Source organism: Lotus japonicus, chromosome 4, assembly GCF_012489685.1.
Source record: "Lotus japonicus ecotype B-129 chromosome 4, LjGifu_v1.2".
NCBI lineage: Eukaryota > Viridiplantae > Streptophyta > Magnoliopsida > Fabales > Fabaceae > Lotus > Lotus japonicus.
The window spans coordinates 7,898,765-7,918,645 of record NC_080044.1 but is presented as its reverse complement, the minus strand read 5'-3'; the positions used below and the strand labels follow the sequence as shown (position 1 = coordinate 7,918,645).

General features: G+C 36.1%; 1 long non-coding RNA gene across 2 annotated transcripts; it reads right to left on the bottom strand.

The window, feature by feature from the left end:
* Positions 1-15,870: 15,870 nt before the first annotated feature.
* On the bottom strand, positions 15,871-18,156 carry LOC130712144 (uncharacterized). 2 transcript variants are annotated; one of them, XR_009010858.1, is made up of 3 exons: positions 17,766-18,153; positions 16,389-17,668; positions 15,871-16,177 (listed from the first exon to the last, which is right to left on the bottom strand). It is a non-coding gene; the product is annotated as an uncharacterized LOC130712144 (long non-coding RNA). The 2 variants fall into 2 exon arrangements; XR_009010857.1 differs by lacking the exon at positions 15,871-16,177 and having other exon boundaries at positions 17,107-17,668; positions 17,766-18,156.
* Positions 18,157-19,881: the final 1,725 nt, after the last annotated feature.

Genomic DNA, 19,881 nt, shown 5'->3' with positions numbered 1-19,881 from the left:
TTTCTGTTCCGTATTTTACTTGGAATGTTAAGACTTGTTTTTAGGTGTAGAATGGTGTTTAAAGAGTCCATTGGTGGCTTATTGTCCACAGAAAACAAGGGTCATGGGAGCAGAGGCGGACCCAGAAATTTTGTGAAACCTGGGCAAAATTTGAGTAGGAAATTTGTTGTTATAAAATAGTCCCTCAAATTTACCCCAACCTTTAAATTTTGCCCTTTTTTATTTTTTTTTTGGGCCCAAAAGATGATGTGGTCCAAAGAAATTTTTTTTTTGGGCTAGAGCTTGGGCATTTGCCCTAGGTGGCCAGGCGCTCAATCCGCCTCTGCATGGGAGAATGCTTTTGGATTGAGTTAGACTAAACAGTATAATATTCACCAAAGTAACACTACTTGACCACATGATAAGCCTATTAAAAACCTTTTATTTAATAACCATATTTGTATTTTATCTTTTAAAATATATTAAAGGAATTACTATTTTCTAAAATTTAATTATTACACATAAATATTTTAATAATTGTATACATATAATCTTTTCTGAAACATTACACCTATTCAATCATATCTTATCCTTAATTTCAGTTTAATTAATTACTATAATATGAATGATTATGATATTGGCTACATATGCTATTGATAACCGGTGTGAAGTTTTCATTTTTGTTGAGCATGAAGTTGAAGAAACACCAAATGAGTTGCGCGAATTCCCAAGTAGTCCAAGCGGGTTGCTCTTACCAGGCCCACACAAAGAAGGTGAAACTTTAGCCAGTAAGAGTCACAATGTTGGAGTCCGGAAGAAGTCTAAGAGTAATATCAGCTCAAGAGGAATACTTGAAAAGATATGGCAAGGGTAAGGATGTTGCTGCAAATAATTGGATATGTGCTTAACTTTGTAATTGTTTGGACAATGTTTTGGTAAATCTCCTACTATACCAATAGAGGTGGTGGATAGGCGGCATGCTCTCCTTGTTGCCATGGCTGCAAAGTCGGTACCTGCTGAGGGGGATGTGGCTGGTGTTTCTGAAGGAGCTGCGAGTGAAGGAGCTACGAAAGAAGGAGAAGTTTCTCCAACCCCCATAAAATTTTAAGTCATCTCAGTATGTCCCTAAGGCCTAAACTTCAGCTAGTACTTAAGTAGATCATTTTCTTCAATTTTTGCTAGGTCACTGTTTGTAAATATGCTACAATATGATCCATCCACATGTTTCAATCTAGACTATTCATGAACTTATTTATTATATTCTAATGTTAATGAGTTTAAATTTTCATAAATTAAAACTGTAGATAGTTGGCAGATCTATATGTCTTCGATCAAACTAAACAGTTTGCATGAACATGTCCTGACTGCTCTTCCTTTCTACAGTCTCTGCCCTAAACCTAACTTTTTAGCTTCCCTAAAAGTGAAGTAGGGAGAGCTTACAATACCACATATTTGATCTATGTCATGAAGATTCGATTAAGTTTTAGGCTGGCTATTGACTGCCTAATACAATTCTCCTCTTTTTCCAGGCTTGGGTCTGACTATATAACATAACAGCCAGAGTTGGACATAACCATCTAATTATCTATTAAAAATGAACCTGGTAATAAAATCCTAAGGTGTATGTAAGTTGTAACAAACCAAGACAATGAGGAGGAGGGTTTTTGTATGGAAATATTGGATAGAATAGCTTAGAGAAAGAAAGCGAGTGGAGAAAATAAGGCAAGTTGGGACGAAATAGAAAGGGAAGAGCTGAAGCCTGATAACATAGAATTTGTCCCTTAAAAAATGCATGAAGGAGACCTGAAATTGACCCTTGTCCAATCCTAGGATACGGTAAATGGTGATGTCTTTCATTCTATCCTAGAGCCCCTTAAAAAACTTCTACTGTAATCTCAGAATCATCCTCCCTGAATATGAACTAAATTTAGGCGTTTTGGTTTTGTCTCCACAAACTAGCTGTTACTCATACGTTTACTGTCAGTCACTATAAGTTGACACCGTCCTCTTGTTTCGTTTTTCCATCCTGACCCTCAGCCACATATCGTGTAAAGATGAAGGTAGTCTGTGCAGTAGAACAGTTAATAAACATAGCTAGTCCAGCTGACTAATCTTCCATTTGGTAACCAAGATCCCATTCTTTATGATTCTTAATTGTTTATGTATAGTATAGTATTTTCCACACCATGTGAGCTGAAATTAACCCCTTAATCTTAATATATATATTTAAAAGGGATCATGACAATGAAGTGTCTGTTTGGAAATCCTGTGAGTTTTTCACATTGGGGAAAAAGTTACGGGACGCAGCCTGGAATAATTTTTGTGAGGGAATAAGTAATTCTGTAATGTTTAACTGTGGATTTATATGTGCTGGAAAAGATTAGTTCAACACTGCTTTATTATGCCTCCCAGTTTAATAGAAGATCTGATTTTGACTGCAGAACCAGCAGAGGTAGGGGGTTACAAACTTTCCAGTGGGAGAAATTGAAGTTTTGATCAAGTGGAAAGATTTGCCTTCTGGAGGACAAAGTGGATCTTTAAGGGGCAGGTATTGATAGAGTTAAGACCCGTCCTCCTATGACTAACATGTGCCATATGACGAATAGAGATTAGTGGACTGATATTGGGCTGATCTAATTAGACCATTGTATCAGTTAGTTTGCTACTGGATGTTACAGTTTGTTAGTTAATTAGAATTGATAACAGCATTTAGTTAATTCAATATAAGAGATTGTAATGGTAGTTAGGAGCGTATTGTGGAATTCTGATTAGGAGAGAACTGTACCCTGTTTTCAGCATTGATCAATGAGAATCTTTCTTCCCTTGTGTGTTCTGATCTAGTTCTTTCAGATTGTTGCTGCCCCTCTTGCTTTGGTGTCAATTATCAATTATTAACTAGCTAAATGTGTTGGGAAATAATTTGTTGGGGAAGATGCTGCAACTCTTAGATTGATGAAGATCTTGACGACGGAAGCACTTGAAGATTCAAAGCGTGCATAAGCACTAACCTTTAGGTTCAATTCGCCCCCACCAATTACTGTGTATTGGATGCAAGTGAGAAAACCGGCGAATTCCCTTCAGGATACTTTGAATTCCTTGATGTGGTTTGCACTAACACACCAAGCGTATCTTTGATAATAGTTTACAGAAGTATGATTCCCACACTTCTTCACTCATGCATTAGTGAAGTGAGAGATGATTTAGAATATAGTAAATGGAGGAGAAATTGACCAAAAGAAAGTCCAATTTCGTGCATCAGAATTATCTGTTTTTCTGCCCAAGTATCTCTTTATATAGAGATATAAACATCCCTTGGTGAAGAGATATATCTCTTAATAAAATGTTTCTCAAAAACCGACATATATAATTAATGTTTCAATAATGTTACCAACTATCACGTTGGTTCATCTGGCAGCGTGTCCCTTAGCAATACGGCTCCGTTTGGTAGAGAAGAGAGAGATAGAGAAGAGAGAGTAGAGAAGAGAGAAGTTGAGTAGAGAGAAATATGTGAGAAATAGAGTGGATTTATAGGTTGTTTGGTATGATAAAAAAGAGAAGAGAGATAGAGAAGAGAGAATGAGGTGGAGGAGAGAGAAAAAGTTACTTTTTATATTAAATATTAATTTTATCCAAGTGGTACACTTTTCTGGCGGTTTGACAACATTACTGGAGCCATTAAACCGCCAGAAATTTTAAAATAGATGCAAAAAAGGATCTGATTTGTGCATCACGTGTGTACTGTTGGAAATCTCTCCAATTTGAGAAGATCCAATAAAGTCAGTGGGACCCACGTTTTGATCTCTCTCTTCCCTCACTCATGTCAAACCAAACAAGGGTGCCATCAACAACTCTCCTCTAACTCTCTCTTCTCTCTTCCCTATCTCTCTTCTAACAAACAAGGCCTACAAGTCACGCCTTGCGGGTTCAAATCCCAGGGACGTGACGTTTTGCTTAAATTTTGAATTTAAGTTCAAATTAATGGACAAAAGGGTAACTGCCAAGGTTCGAACCCATACAACACAGGTTTCAGAGGATGATACATTTCCACTAGACTAGCTCATTGTATAAGTATATCCTCGAACATTAATTTATATATAGCAATATATATTTCCAAGTTTATATATTTTGGAAATATGTCTCACAAAATGTACCATTTTTTCTGTTCTCAGACATGTAAACGAAATTCATTTTAGCTTGAGCCATGCACACAACATTTTACTAGTATATTTTTACTAATTAATTTACTTACAACAAGGATTTTATATTCAGTAAACTGTCACAGAGAAGTTGTGACTCTCCAGGATTAACTAGATTCAGTGGATTGTTAACTTTTCCAGTGGATTGTTGACCAAACCAGGATTTGAGGTCTCTGGTCTTACAGGGGCACCTAATCTACAACTCAGGTCCCATACCTTGAGGACTAGTAGGACCTGGTTAAACTTTGGTTGAGTGCCACTACTCTAAAAGAAAAACATGCTCTGTCTCCTGTTATCATTGTAAGCGGGGCGGAGATCCCTTTGGAACGGAGGTTGAAGATAAACAATTTGGTTCATGAGGCGGGTAGTCACTTTAGAGTGTAAAGTAAGTCATCAAAATAATGGAAAGTAATTAAGAAAATGGAACTAAGACCTGTTTTTGGTGACTAAAAAATGGAGTTCCAGGGATTTTTGAATGGTTGCTTTACTCATCTAAAATTCTTTCAAATAATGGAAGAAAGTTCAATGTATACATGGAATTAGAGATCACGGTTCTTTGTAGGATAGGTACATAGTGTGTCAATGTATCAGGACAGAAGCATTAAGCAAGTTGAGTCGTCAAACTCAGAGGCACTTTGAATGCCTAACTTAACGTGTAAAAGTTGAGAGCATTTTCTCCATCAAGAGAACCCATCTCAATCAGCTTCGTTGCCCAACAAGCTATTGCTATCTTTCAGACTGGGGATGGGTTGTGTTTCCCCCCATTACTACACTTACCTCAATTATATTATCTTTAAACATGTGCTACCAAATGAAGCTTTCTATTGGTTTGTTTACAACTTGAAAAATGCTTTATGATTTAGTGCTGGATCTGGATTAGATAATTCATCACCTCCTCTTTCCATGGGAATGCCAGTTAACTCATGTTAATAAAGGTCATGATAATTGGACAACTCATTAGTGAATAACTGAATGTAAAGTGGGGTTACCAACTAAGAAGATGAAATGATAAGGATTAGCAGCCACTACGTGGCATCCAAAGTCTGAGACATTCCTAGATAAGACACACAGGATAGGATCCGTTTGTCATGTCCAATCACATCCTTAGGAAACTAAAACAAAAATTACTATGCTTGTATTTTATTTGTAGACTTGAATGTTTGAATGTTGTGTGAATGAACTTTTATCTCAATTTATAAGAAAAAAGTTCTATACACTTTTAGTCTAGAAGTGTGTGCAAATATTTGGTTGCACTTGTGCGGCTAACAGATATCCAAATATAGTTTGTGACTTTACTTTCAACTTTCTTAAAAGTATAATTCGGCCCGCAACCTGCGAGCCAACTCGGTTTGTCGTGGGATTGAGTTAGTCAAAATTCAGCTCACGCAGACCGTGGGTTAAATTGAGTCGGGTCATCCAGTCAGTTTACACGAGTTCGCACTAGTTGAATCGAACTGATCTGTAAGCCAATCTTTTTTCTTTCTAAAAACCCCTAAGCCAATCCGCTAACATACAATGGGTCGAGCTAGATTGATCTTTTTCTAGCTCGCTAGAAAATGAGCCGTGCCGACTTAATCCACTTTCTTGACAACCCTAGACAAGCCAACCTGAATGGGCCGGGTTGAACCATTTTGACAGGTCTACTTAACAAGATATTTATAATTTTTGTTCAGAGATTACCTAAGGGGATGAGATAGAATAAAGTCAGAATTCAGACTCTGGACTCAAATGTTATGTGAGTGGCGTTATAGCTGTTGTGACATAAGAAACAAAATGTCATCACAAGTTCATACTCTGAGGAATGAGCATTACAAGAAAACATGGTTGGTCCTCCTAGGAGTAGGAGTGGGAACAAAAAAAAGAGGGCACTATTCTTGAGGTTCCACCTTCACTTTCACCTTCATCATAGTTTGGTCGGGCCAAAATGCCTAAACCTATCAAAGCAACTGAGAGTGCTATGCTTTCATGATTCCCTTTGGAGTGCTTGCTACCCCACCTCTTTACAAAGTGTGGTGCTTGTGGGGGATGAAGAGTGACAAACAGCAACTTTTTTCTTTATTCTTTAGGACCATCTTCCATTAGAGAACTAGAATTCCATTAATTAACTCAGCAATTAACCCTTTTCTTCCCTTCAAACAAAGAATTTAAACCCACCTACTGCTACATTTTGGTAATGTAACAAACTCTTTTTTTCCTTAGAAGTAAAGATTAGGCTTCTCTTTTGTTTATAAAATGTTTGATGCCCATATATTCAAGTTTTGTACAGCACATTCTTTGGTTTAATTGTTGTAATAATTACTCAAGGAGTAATAATTACATAGTGTTCCAAAATGACAAGTGTGTTGATTTTGCATTGAATGGATTGGAATGAAGTCCCACATAGAAAGTGGAGCAACTTTCCAAAGCATTTATATATCATTAAATGCCAACCATTCAACAAAGAGACAAAGTGAGGATGTAGTGCTACATGTGCATGGTTTGGTGGTCCCAAGCTTTTATGTCACATGTTCCATTCACACCACCCCTCGCCGGTGTCGCCACCGGCGTGGGCGTGGGCGTAGAGGCGCTAGTGGCGGCTTGTAGACGGCACGACGCATCGACGACGACGGCTACTCGGTTGCCGTAACGTCTGTTTGTTTTGGAATTCGAATTTTGCACCTGTTCATGAAGGGTCGCAATTATTCACATATTTGTTGGTAACGGATATAATTCATGAAGGGTCGCAACCTTATGAATTGTTCTGTTTTTGCCTATAAATAGAGTGCATGTTCAGAATTCAGAACACACAATCTTATCCTCTGTTTTCCAGAAAATACTTCGCTGCTTATCGAGTTTTCATTAGTCTTGTGCAAACTCGAACCAAGGCTGATTATCCTGGGTATTCCTGCATCCAAACTCTAAGACGAAATTCAAAGAGTGCTTGAAATACTTTAAGGAAAGTGATTTCCATCACGATCAAGCCTATTTTTCTAACATTAATTTCAATTAAAAAAAATTGTACATACAATTTATAGCTGGGGTAATCATACAGAGGAAGCCAAATGGAAATATAATATGATAGTAATAAGGATGATGATTGAATGCCTTAATTATGACAGCAAAAATGGGCTCTGAGAATAAAGTTACCCTCCAGAAAGTCACTGCTATGATGAATAGAGTAGGTGACAATCTTCATATAGTTTTGGAGACATGTTATGGATCATGGCCAAAAGGTACACCTACATTTCATAAAGACTAAAGAGGAATACCAACTAGATTGTAATAATGCTCACACTTTTGTCCTCTTTCAAGTTTCAACAATGTCACAACTAGTCCAGTCATTACTTAGATCTATTCTTAAAACATTAGTACATGGATTTGTTTTCAAATACCTCATTCTTGTTTTAAGTTTAAACTATTACAACTTGAAAATATATCTCAGACTTTACTCCTTATAAAGAAATTCAAGTTTGCATTGTTGGTACAATTTTTGAAGGGAGAAAGACTATAGATAATGTCAATTTGGGTTGCTTGGAGCCAGAGTCATCCTAAATTCACACATTGAAATAATTCGAGCTGTTTGATTAAGATCGTCTCATATGTATCATCAAGATCAGACGACTCATACAATCTTAAAATTTGAGTCCTTTGTCACACGACTCTGATCCTTGACTATATGAATTTAGGATTTTAGGATTTATCTGGCCGCAAGTAATCAAAATTGAAGAGGATTTTTTCTGTTTTTTTGGAGGGTGGGGTACTGTACATGTGTAGGGATTGAGTATTTAGTTTCTTTGGTAATCAAAATTGAGGATTGCTTTCCATTACAAAATGAGAGTGCATGTGGTTCCATTGTTTGATGTGGCTTGCCATCTTGAGAGTTGACAGCATGAGTCTGCACATTCCTACACCAGAAAGTGATGTAAACCTCACAAAGGGAGCTCATGAATATGATAATCATATATTATGGGTAGCAGCCGGGCTCACTTAACATGTGAAAGTCATAAAGAAAAAGCAATAAAACACTAAAATTTCAACCTTTCAATAATAACCGTAGCTATGAAGCTTTCTTTGATTAATTTACAATTTTACATCTTTAGTTAGAATCCAATAATCTAATGGTGTTGACCTGGTTAACAACATTAAACTCTAAAGCGATAGCTTTTTAGCCTTTTAGTTTTACTGTTAATAAATAGCCTCTTCCTTACTTAAACTGAATTTATGGTTTAGTTTTATAGTTCATAAAGACTCTGATCATATCAGAACTTTATGATTTGTATACGGATATTTCTATATCAAGTTTGCTACCATGCCTAGCAAATCGTTGAAATATACTATATCAGGTAGTAAACCGTAGCAGCTGGGAGTGATAGACATAATGATAATTACAATGCAATTAATGATTCAAGGTTTTAGAGTTGCACTTGTGTCACGATCCTTGATATTACAAATTATGGACAAATGCGGTTAATGCTATAATTGCAATTGCAGTGCTGTCACAGAAACATCTAAAACTTTGATATCACGACAGCAATTGCAGATGCAGACAATGAATTTGATTTATTTTTTTTTCAAATCACTTTTAACCTCCATGATATGCAATTTTGTTTGAATTAAAAAATCACTTTTCCATGCAGATTTTTTTTATACACAACACTCTAACTTTACTTTAGATGAATCAAGCACGTACCACTTAAATTAAGCATCATTCGACATGTTTAGATGTATGTTGGGCACACTCTTCAAATCAAATATTGTCTGTGTTAATGTGATTTTAAGGTGTAACGTGAATTTCGAACATGCAACCAAACAAGCACTATGTCGCGCACCATGATTAAAGTATGGAAATTGATCCGATGAATCTGGTCAAATCACCATAATTGTATTGATTGAAGAGGAACTGTGAAACTTAGTGGACATGCAAACAGAAGCTATAAGGAAGGAGAAGTTATGCGGTGGTCCATCGTTGCTACGCCCAAGGAGATCCTTTTTAGGACACTCTGATGCCAAAATCAGTGGTTGGGGTTTCAGGGAGAAATTCTCCAAGTGTTGGAGTGAGAGTGTGCGTACATAGTAATCATTTAGGTCTTGTCTTTTACTCCCTCCGTTCCTAATTATAAGACCTAGTTTTAAATTTTTCATATTCCTAAATATAAGACCTTTAACAATAATCTAGCACAAAGTATTCTACTCTTTCATATATACCCTCACATTAATTGTGTATTTTCAATTCCAAAGTTTTTAATTACCACCTACCATTAATTAGTGAGAGAAAATAACAAAGGGTAAATATGGAGGAATGTATGCATTTTTGAAAAATCAATACACTAATTAGACACATTTAATGTTTTCTTAATAAGCGTAATTTTTTGTATTAAGCCCCAGTTTGGAAGAGCTTATTTGAGCTTATCTGACAGCATAAGCTCTTATGCCAGTGTTTGGGAGGGCTTATGCAAACAGCTTATGACCTGCCATAAGCTATTTTCAGCTTATTTTCATAAGCTACTCAGGATAGCTTATGAAAAACAACTTATGCTTATATACAGCTTATTTTTAATTTATTTCAATAAATTTTTAAAAATAGATTATGAATAAGCGCTTACGTCATAAGCGCTTATGACCATAAGTGCTTAATTAAGCTGTTTTTCCAAACGGGGCCTAAGTCTTATAATTAGGAACGGAGGGAGTATATGAGAGCTTGTCGAGGAGGCATCGAGGATTGTGATGAGCCGAGTGCCTGATACAGCCTCAAACCTCAATCGTTGGATTTTCAGAGGGTTAAGGTGACCTCATAAGCAAGACCTGAAACCTTGAGCTTTCCACCTATGCTTGTAGTTGGATGAAAAGACCCGCGATGAGACGTGAAGAGGTGATATAAACGCTCTCAGTTGTCCGACCTTGAATTGGGTACGAGAAATAGGAGTGGTCAGATTCGTTTGTTGTAATCAAGACCATAGTCGGGGAAGGGTCGATCAGTAGAAGTTTAATCAGATTTACCTCGAAACAATAGCATCTTAACTTTAGCTTTGAGTAATGAATGTCAAGAGGTACATAATCTAGACGTCCCAGTGCACTTCGGTACACAATATTTCTTTTGAATGTTTGATTCATGTTGTACATAACAGTTATTTTTCTATTTCCAACGTGCTATGTTTGGAATTCGAGGTAAGATTATGATGTGGATAATGAACATTTTGCTTTGGATCCTCCACTAATCAATAGTACAATCTCCTTTGGTGAGTACGTAGTTGGCACGCGCTTGAAGTGGAAGTGGTTATGTGAAAGAGAGGTTGAGGAAGTGGCAGTGAGTGAGAAGCACGTCGACGAAGCCAACGGTTATGATGAAAAGGCGCCAACCACGTAGGAAACGATCATCAAGTTGTGGGCCCCATTACTGCATATCTAATACTCGTTAAGTGGGTCCAGTTTTAGGATGCTCTACTACGTGGCCTTTACCTTAACCCGAACCTCATCGCTTTGGTTCCGAAGCACCATTTAAAAAAAATAGAACGTTACGGTGGTGCTCTAAATTATTCACAATATTATCCCTATTCGTATTGGTTTCTCTTTTGATATTCGTTTATTCCAAGGATAAATGTTTGTATCAACACCTTTCAATTGAAAAAATAAATTTATTTTTTTAAAGGAAAAAATAACTTAATTATGTTAAGTTTAATTATTTTATCATTGATTTTTTTGTGTGTTTAATAGTTACATAAATAAATTAATGTGAGATAGTGAAACTTGCTGCATTTTTTTCTAATAAAAAGAGTATTAGGGCCCGTTTGGTGCGGCGTATAGTATAAGGCCTGATAGTATAAGACCTGATAGTATTAGGTCTGATAGTATGAGTCCTGATAACTTTCTTATACTATCCAGCGTTTGGTCATACTCTGTATAATTTACCATATCGTTTAAATTAATGCAATTTTATGTTTAATGAAGTATTAAATAATGATATATAATAAAAATCAAATATGGAAGTGATTATAACGGTGGTGGCGGTGGTAATGGAAGTGGTGATGGTGGAAATGGTGGTAGGTTGGTGTTGGTCGCGGTGGTGGTGACAGTTGAGATAGGTTAGTGGTGGTGGTGGCAGTGATGGTGGTTGTGGTGGTGGCGATGATAGGGTGGTCGCGGTGGCAGTGGCGGCTGCGCTAGGGTGGCGGCTACAGTGGAGGGTGGAGGCAGTGGTGGTGGTGGTGGCGATAGGGTGGTGGTTGTGGTGTCGGTGGTGGCGGTAGGGCGGTGGTGGTAGTGGTGGCGTTGGCGGCAACACCGGCGGTGGTGGTGATCGGTAGGGCGGCGGTGGTGGTGATCGGTGGTGACAATGATGGTGGTTGTGGTGTTGGCGACGATAGGGTGGTGGTGGTAAGGCGGTGGCGGCTTAGTAGGGTGGCGGCGACGGTGGAGGGTGCAGGCAATGGTGGTGGTGGTGGCGATAGGATTGTGGTGCCTGTAGGGCGGTGGTGGTGGTGGTGGTGGTGGCAGCAACACCAGTGGTGACGGTAGGGCGGCGGTGGCGGCGGCGGTGGTGATCGGGTGGTGGCGACAACACCGGTGGCGGTGGTGGTGCCAATGGTGGTGTAAGTTGGCAGTAATGGAGGGTGGTGGTGATAGTGACTTATACGTCACAACCTTATCATGTCTTATCCATCACTCACATGATGGATTAAATAATACGTCATTTTGACGTATAAGGAGACTTTGATGGATAAGCTTATACAATACAATGTCATCACCAAACAATGGATAAACTCATAATATATTGTATAAGCTTATACTATCATGCATAATACGGCGTGCCAAACGAGCCCTTACTTTCATCCAATCATTAATTATTATATCAACAAGGCACACATTAGAAAACTCTTAACACATATAATGATTAAATTAAACTACTAAACATAGTTAAACATAAACAAAGTTATACTTTTTTTTGGTACATCGGAAAGATAAATTGCACCCGCCAAGAATCGATCTCTGGACTTTTCCCTACTCAACCCATATGTCCCTCAGCTCCTACCACTTGAGTTATCCTACGCGGACAAACAAAGTTCTACTAATCTCAATGATGTCCTAATCTATGTAAAATGTCTCACAAATGCTGTCAAAACTACAAAATGAAAAATAAATTCAAAAAAATTAAAGAAATAACTAAATATCAATTAAAAACTAAAAAGAATTAAAAACTAAAAATAAATGTCGCCTTTTTTAAAAAAAAAATAGAGAGGAGAGGAGGGGTGAGTGAAAGTGACGGGCAATGCTATTATATATGAGTTACCGTTTAAGTCATGGATAACCTATAAAAAGACAACTTACTAACGTTTTAAGTTGTTGCTAAAACCATTGGTTATTGGATGGTGCAATTAATGCATTCGTTGCCCAAGCTACCGAAGGCCAAGACCCTTGGTAAATTTTGCAACGGACTCACCTGTAGGTTAAAATCATAGATGTAAAAACAAGGTCAAACCGACCAATTAAACTGGAACCGTCCTTAAGATTGGTTCGATTGACCGTCCAAAAACTGATTAAACCATATTAAAACTGAAGAAAAAAAACAGTGTTATTAAACCGACCAAAACCAATTTCAATTGGTCTTAATTAAAAAATTCTAAGAAATTCAATCAAAAGTTATATTTTTATTTTAAATTTAATAAAATTAAATTTTATTCAACTAGAATACTCATACACATGGATAAATATTTTTTTATTCATTTTATCTTATAAAATATACATTATTATTAATTTATGTTAGTTTAAAATTTAATTTAACTTAATTTCTTAACATTTTACATTAATAAGTTATTTTACATATAATATATTATTAAAAAATATTTAGATATTACCGCCCAACCACAGTTTAATCATGGTTGGACAAATATATTGTAAAATATTGGTAAAACTGTTGGTAATTTTTCCGTCAGATCTTGATGCCATTTATGCTTCCCGCCAACCATTCTCACCCCATTACCGATGGTGTAAGCGGTCCAACTTATATTTTTTCCACCAAAAACCCTTACCGACGACATGACTATCGATAACTCATCCATTTACTAACGCGTCCCCTTACTCCCATCAATGGTCAGATCGTGACAGACGCATCTCTTTCCACTCTAGGAAATCGCAGTCTCATATTTTAGCTAAAATCTATGGCAGTGCAAACTCGGCTAAATCATTCGGGCACATGCCTTGAAGCTTTTAAGCTCATCCTACATCACGAGTATACTATAGGATTTAAGCCAAGTACCTCATTGCTTTAGACCTGAGTCTATCTCAAATCTTAACATTTCACATATTCTAATGCCTCGAATACTTTGACTAACCAATACCTTAATCCAATAATTACGTCATATATATATGAGAATAATGATTCCTAATTGAGATAATATCAACTATTACCGAATAATATATGTTATACATCGGTATTATATATATTCTCACATGATTTCCTCTAGGTTTGCTGCGCCCTTGTATATAAATACATGATAAATGGGCACTCCTTACTTACACATTATCTTCTAGTTATAATCTTTATTGCTCCCTCGGCTCTACTAATTAAATTGCCCCTAATCGTTGGATATAAGAATATGAGAAAAGTAAGATCCTTCCAGGAAGGAACAATCTCACGAAGCAGCTCTTCAAATTGCCACATGTTATACTCCCTTACTCAAACGAATCTCTACTTCAAAAATAAATCGACCCTTGAAAAAAAATCTGCACCCTTTTATACTACTCCCTCCGTTCCTTATTAACTATCCACTTTAAAGAAAAAAATTTATTTCTATATATCTGTCCACTTAGAGTTTCAAGAGAGCATTAAATGATGTTTTACCAAGAAATGCCCTTGCATGAACAATAAATGAGTAAAGATAATATACATTTTAAAGGGTGAAATAGGAAATCAAATAATACTTTTATGAAAAGTAACAAATTAATTGCACTTCTTAATATGTGTGTTTTTTCTCTTCCTGGACAGTTAAATAGGAACGGAGTGAGTATACTATAAGCACACATAATCATCAATTCTATTCTATTTCACTCCACTCAGGCTTTGTTTGGATTGGGGGAGGGGGATGGAGTGGAGTGGAGTGGTGGGGGAGGAGGGAGTGATCCATTGTTTGTTTTATTTAAAATATGATGGAAGGGAGTGGTAAGTAGTGGTCCAAGATCCATCATGCTCAATTACTTTCCTTCATATTTGCTCCCCCCCAAATTGGATGGAAAGGAATGGAAAGAAAAACTCATCACTTAATTAAATTATGAAAATACTATTATACCCATGGTAACCTCCATACATAACTTCTCCTAGTTGGTGGCCCTAATTTTCTCCCATCACGTAACAATTGAAATAGTTCTGGGCAGAATCTCTGCAACTTCACGTTATTGTGCTAGTGATAATAAATTTGAAACTTATTTGAAGATGGATATTGAGGATGATTATTTTCTAACTTATTTTCTAAATTTGTGTTTAATTCTGACTATTTGGAAGGGAAATAATTCTAATTACTCTGATGTTTGGCCTCCTTATTGGGTACGCGTGTTTGCTTCTCTGAAGACTGAAGGAACCCACATGACTTCGTGATAACTTAGAAGGGCCCTTGCTTTTGTTTTAGGGGTTGTCTAAATAACCCATGATAAAAATTGGGTTAAATCACCCATGACCAAGTGTACCAATTAGATTATAACATGTGTTTTTATATTATCCACCTCACTTTGTTCAATTCCTTTATTTTACATTTTCATAATTTTTATTTTATTAAATAATTTAATTGCGAAATAAACCTATCAATTTAGATAATAACGTACGACTCCTTCATTTCAAAAAAAAACATACGACCCCTTCTAAAAGAGAAAACAAAAAACCTTTCTTCCCCACTTTTCTTCCCTGTACGCTAGCTTTTCAGATGGAAATTGTTTTTACATCCAACTTTTTCCTAACACACACCATAGAAATTGCAGTAATCAATATAATCATAGACTGGATGCATAAAATAGCAAACGATAATCACAGTAACTTTCTCATTCATTTTTAATTGACCAATTCCTTCCATCTAACCACAGTAAAGAAATTGCAGCAATCAAGTAATCAACAAATTTATAAAGTGAAGAGTGATGAATCCTTAACGTGTTTCTTTTTATTACTGGCATTATAACTCTTGAGATGAAAATCAAGGAATAGGGCAAAAAAAAGCATTGGAAAGATCATTGAAGCCCTTCCAAGGAGGAAGAGCGTACAGGGAAATGGAAGAAAAGAGGGGTTATGGTTTTCTGTTTGTTCTTTTAATTTAGAAAAGGACTCCTTTGTTATTATTTAAATTGGTAGGTTCATTCTGTAATTAAATTATTTAATAAAATCAGAATTATGAAAATGTAAAATAAAGGAGTTGAACTAAATGAGGTGGATAAATAAAGACACATAATATAATATGATTGGTACATTTGTACATGGGTGATTTAACCCAATTTTTATCATGGGTTATTTAGACAACCCCTTTGTTTTATGTTATTATCCCCTGTTCCTCTCTTTGTTTCTTGTTTCATTTCGTGTACATTTTCTCTATCTGTTCTATGTTTTTTGCTTTTCTATTACTCTGTGTAAGGTTGACACCCCTTGTGCCTCTTTATTAATATTAATTCATTGCTTATCTGAAAAAATAAATTTGAAACTTGTTGGTACTTGGTATGCTCATGTCTTTAATACTCGATCGGAATATAGGAGCATTCATGTTCCAGTTGTTAGACACACCAGATTATAAGATATTGAATATTGGCTACCAATTTTCAATTGGTTTCTCAGCTTGTCTTTTATTTTAAAATAAGGGTAATATAGGAATAACAAAAATTATAACCCATTCCGCTCCGTCCATTATCCAAACAATAGAGTGGTAACTTTGTTCCGCTCCGTCATAAAATATCCAAACAATGGAATGAAATTTTTATTCCATTCCGCTCCGCTCCATTCCATTCCATTATATTCCATTCTGCTCCGCTCCATTATGTTCCATCAATCCAAACATAGCCTGAAGGAAAAATTTCACAAATTGACACCTCGATGAAGAGTAATCTAAAGCATATGTATTACATGCCTTCATGCTTTAAAATGAGAAAACTCTCTTACAATCATATATGTCTTAACTTTTATCCCCTTTCTCTTCACTTCTAAATTCAAAATTGCAAAAGAAAAACAAAAAAGTGGGGAGGAGCATCCTTCTGGTGAAAATAAGGTCATACTTTTAAGACTCTCTTCTCTTTTATCAGCCTCAGCAGATTTCTTCTTGTCCTTCCTTTCTTTCTTTTTTAGAGCAGTCATGTGAGCCTTTAATATAGTGGCTTAAGAAGCTTGAAAGCACTGATGATCCTTTGGTCCAACCTTTCCCATGAAAAACCATTAACAATAAGTGGGAAAACATTATATGAACATGAATATAAGTGGAAAGCAGAAATAGACAAAAAAAATTACAGGGGAAACCAGGTGTCAAGTAACACCAACTTCTACAAAATTTAGGCTACAGACATAAATTAATCACTTTAGACATAATTCCCATCTCAACTTTTAACCTATGCAAGCTAAAATAATTGGAAGGCATTACTACGACAAACAAAAATATGAAATAGAGTCAATAGATCATCCTTCCAGCCACCTTTCATTTTCATGCATTGATGATCTACAATAAGTTTTGGAACACTATAAAATAGTATTCACGATAGTGAATACAAAATAATACTCAGTCACTAATTTATTATAGAGCAACTTTTTCTTCTTAATCAGTAAATTTGAAAACTTGCATCGATAAACTCTGTTGATCACATGCTAAATACTTTTCTAGGCCTCAACCACATGGAAAATTAGCTGAATGGTCAAAGCTTGGAGAAAAAATTATTTGAAGCATGGTTTTGAAAAGTGGATTTAAGAACCTTTAGAGACTAATGTCAACCAAATATGCAATGGTTATCAGAAATTGTGACATTTATATATTGGAAGTCCAAAATCAAAATTACATTCTAGATTTTTTACCTTATGTAACATGGTAACAGTCACAGCAAACTTCAATGCATGTTTATATATGTACAAGACAGGAATACAACTGTAATATATTTCCAACAGTTACTTTTATTCATCATAGGCCACTTAACAACACATACTATTGCACAAAGGACAAAGATCATTGGAGCCTTGATAGGTTGAGAAATCTGAAGAGCAAGGGTACTGCCCCATAAAAACACACAGACCTTCAAAAAGAGTGATAACAGTAGCCTGAAACAAATCTGATTTTTCAGTTTCCAGACCAGGGACATCCAGTGCAGCATAGGAGCTCAATCAAGGAGGAATTCAGAGGTAGTCCAAACAACTCCTTGGATTTGAAATCCAATCACACAAGGACGCACTGAAATTCTTGCACTTAGCTTTCATCCAATTCCAGAACTTTGGTCGATCATAACACAAACTCTAAAACACCTTTGGTTAGTACTTTGGTCGAGTACTTGGAGTGCAACGTCTCCATATCCCAATCCTAAAAATAACCACAACAATGCAAAAACCAAAATTATTAGGAGAAGTAGGAGGGGGGAAAATACAAATCAACAATAACCATGAAATAGAAGCACCACCTATCTGTCCAGCATTAGGAAGCCTTCTGTCATGAACCACCTAGTAGAAAAATTTCCCTCCAATCAACAATAAATCCCACGCACATGGTATGTAAAAGTGGAAACCATGCAGCATATTCAATCTCAAGGTACAAGCCAACATTGAACCAGAAACAGTGCAGCATATCATTCAGCATGTATTGATTTAACACCACACCAGAGATGGCCCTGACATGAGTTCCACGGACAATACACACCTACAAAGAAGAGATGCAGACCAAGGATTCATCTTCCAAGTTACAAAATTTCCCAAAAATAAGGGTAGTTGTCATCTAAAAAACTAAAACAATAGTCAGAACTGCATGATGCTGCTAGTGATGAGCTTTGCCTCAGAGAACACAGAATCACACCCTTATATAGCAAAATTTTCAAGCCAAATTCAATCACAGCACATTTTAAGTCACTTTATACCATAAAAAGTTTCCGGAAAAGTAAACTCTGCCATAAGTGATCCATTTACTTTACACTGCACAATTGAAGATGAAAAAGTAAAAACCTAAAAAAGTGCATGGAAAAGGAATAAAACTCAAACATTCATGAAAAAGTTGATCAAAAAGCTGATTCAAAACTAATTAATTACTCCCTTATGGTGCACCCCATCACATTGAATGAAAACCCTTATGTGAATAGTAGCCAAAATGATATCCCTTTGTAGTAGTTATAGATATCATATCATATTTATATGGCTTAAATACTCTTTTGGTCCTTAAAATTGTAAAGGGAACCAAACCTGATCCCTGTAAAATTTTCGCATCAAATTGGGTCCCTAAAATTATTATTTTTAATCTAATTAAGTCATTTTCCTCAATTTTGACCAGTCAATGGTCCAGTGGCAAGCTTAGTCAGCTAAGGATGGTCATGTGAACTTTTTCACATCAATTTTAGTCCCTTAAAAAATATTTTAATCAATTTTAGTCTATGTTCTTCCACCTTCTTCCTCTTCTCCATAACTCAAATCCTTAAACCCAGAAATTCAAAACCCTACAAAAACTATATGTTCATCATATTCACCTTGTTCTTCCTTTTGAATTTATCGGATTTGAGTTATGGAAGAGGAGGAAGAAGGTGGAAGAGGAAGAAGATGAAGGTGGAAGAACATGAACTAAAATTGATGTGAAAAAGTCCACGTGTCTATCCTTGGCTGACTAGGGTTGCCATTGTACCGTTGACCGGTCAAAATTGAGCAAAAGAACTTAATTAGATTTAAAAAATAATTTTAGGGACCTAATTTGATGCGAAAATTTTACAGGGACCAGATTTGATTCCCTTTACAATTTCAAGGACCTAAAGGTTATTTAAGCCTATTTATCTTGTATAAATACGATTTCAGAGATTATGAATAAAATAACATATTTAGCTAGTTAGTTGCATCTTGTAACGCCTCAATTTTTCAACAATGTCACATTAGTAACCGCTAAAAAACAACAACCTATTTGTAAAATCTTGGGCCCTGTTCGATGTGGCGGTGCCACAGATGGAGGATAGATGTGGAGATGGTATTAGTGGAGATTGGCAATGGCAGTGGAGGTCGTGGTGGCGGCTGCAGCGGTGAAAGTGGTTGTGGTGGTGGCGATAATGGTGGTGGTAATGGTTGTGGATGATGATAGTGATGAAGTTACATTTATTTAAACTAAAAATCATAATCAATAAACTATATTTTGTAGTTTTGAAAAACCGGGTTTTAAAAAAAAAGAATAAAACAGTTTTAAAATTCAATAAAAATTCACTTCACTTTTGCCGAACACGTTTTGTTTTCAAATTTGCATTTGGAAACTAAAAATTGTAAACTGGTAATCACCCTGAACAACCCCTTAGTTTTTAAAACTTCTCGTTTCTTAAGTGACTATTCATCCGAAGTTTCTAGGAAAGGGACGTGTTCTGCTGAAGGGTTGCTTAAGTACCAAGATTTTCCTTACCATAACAACCTGAGAATCTCCATCACAAGATCAACAAGATATTCCAACGCCTCATATTTTAAAACAAAATTCAAAATGCAACTTGAAAAACGATATCCATAACTAAAATACCAAATATATAAATATAATCGTTAATTCAAGGTAATATCTTTGCACCCATG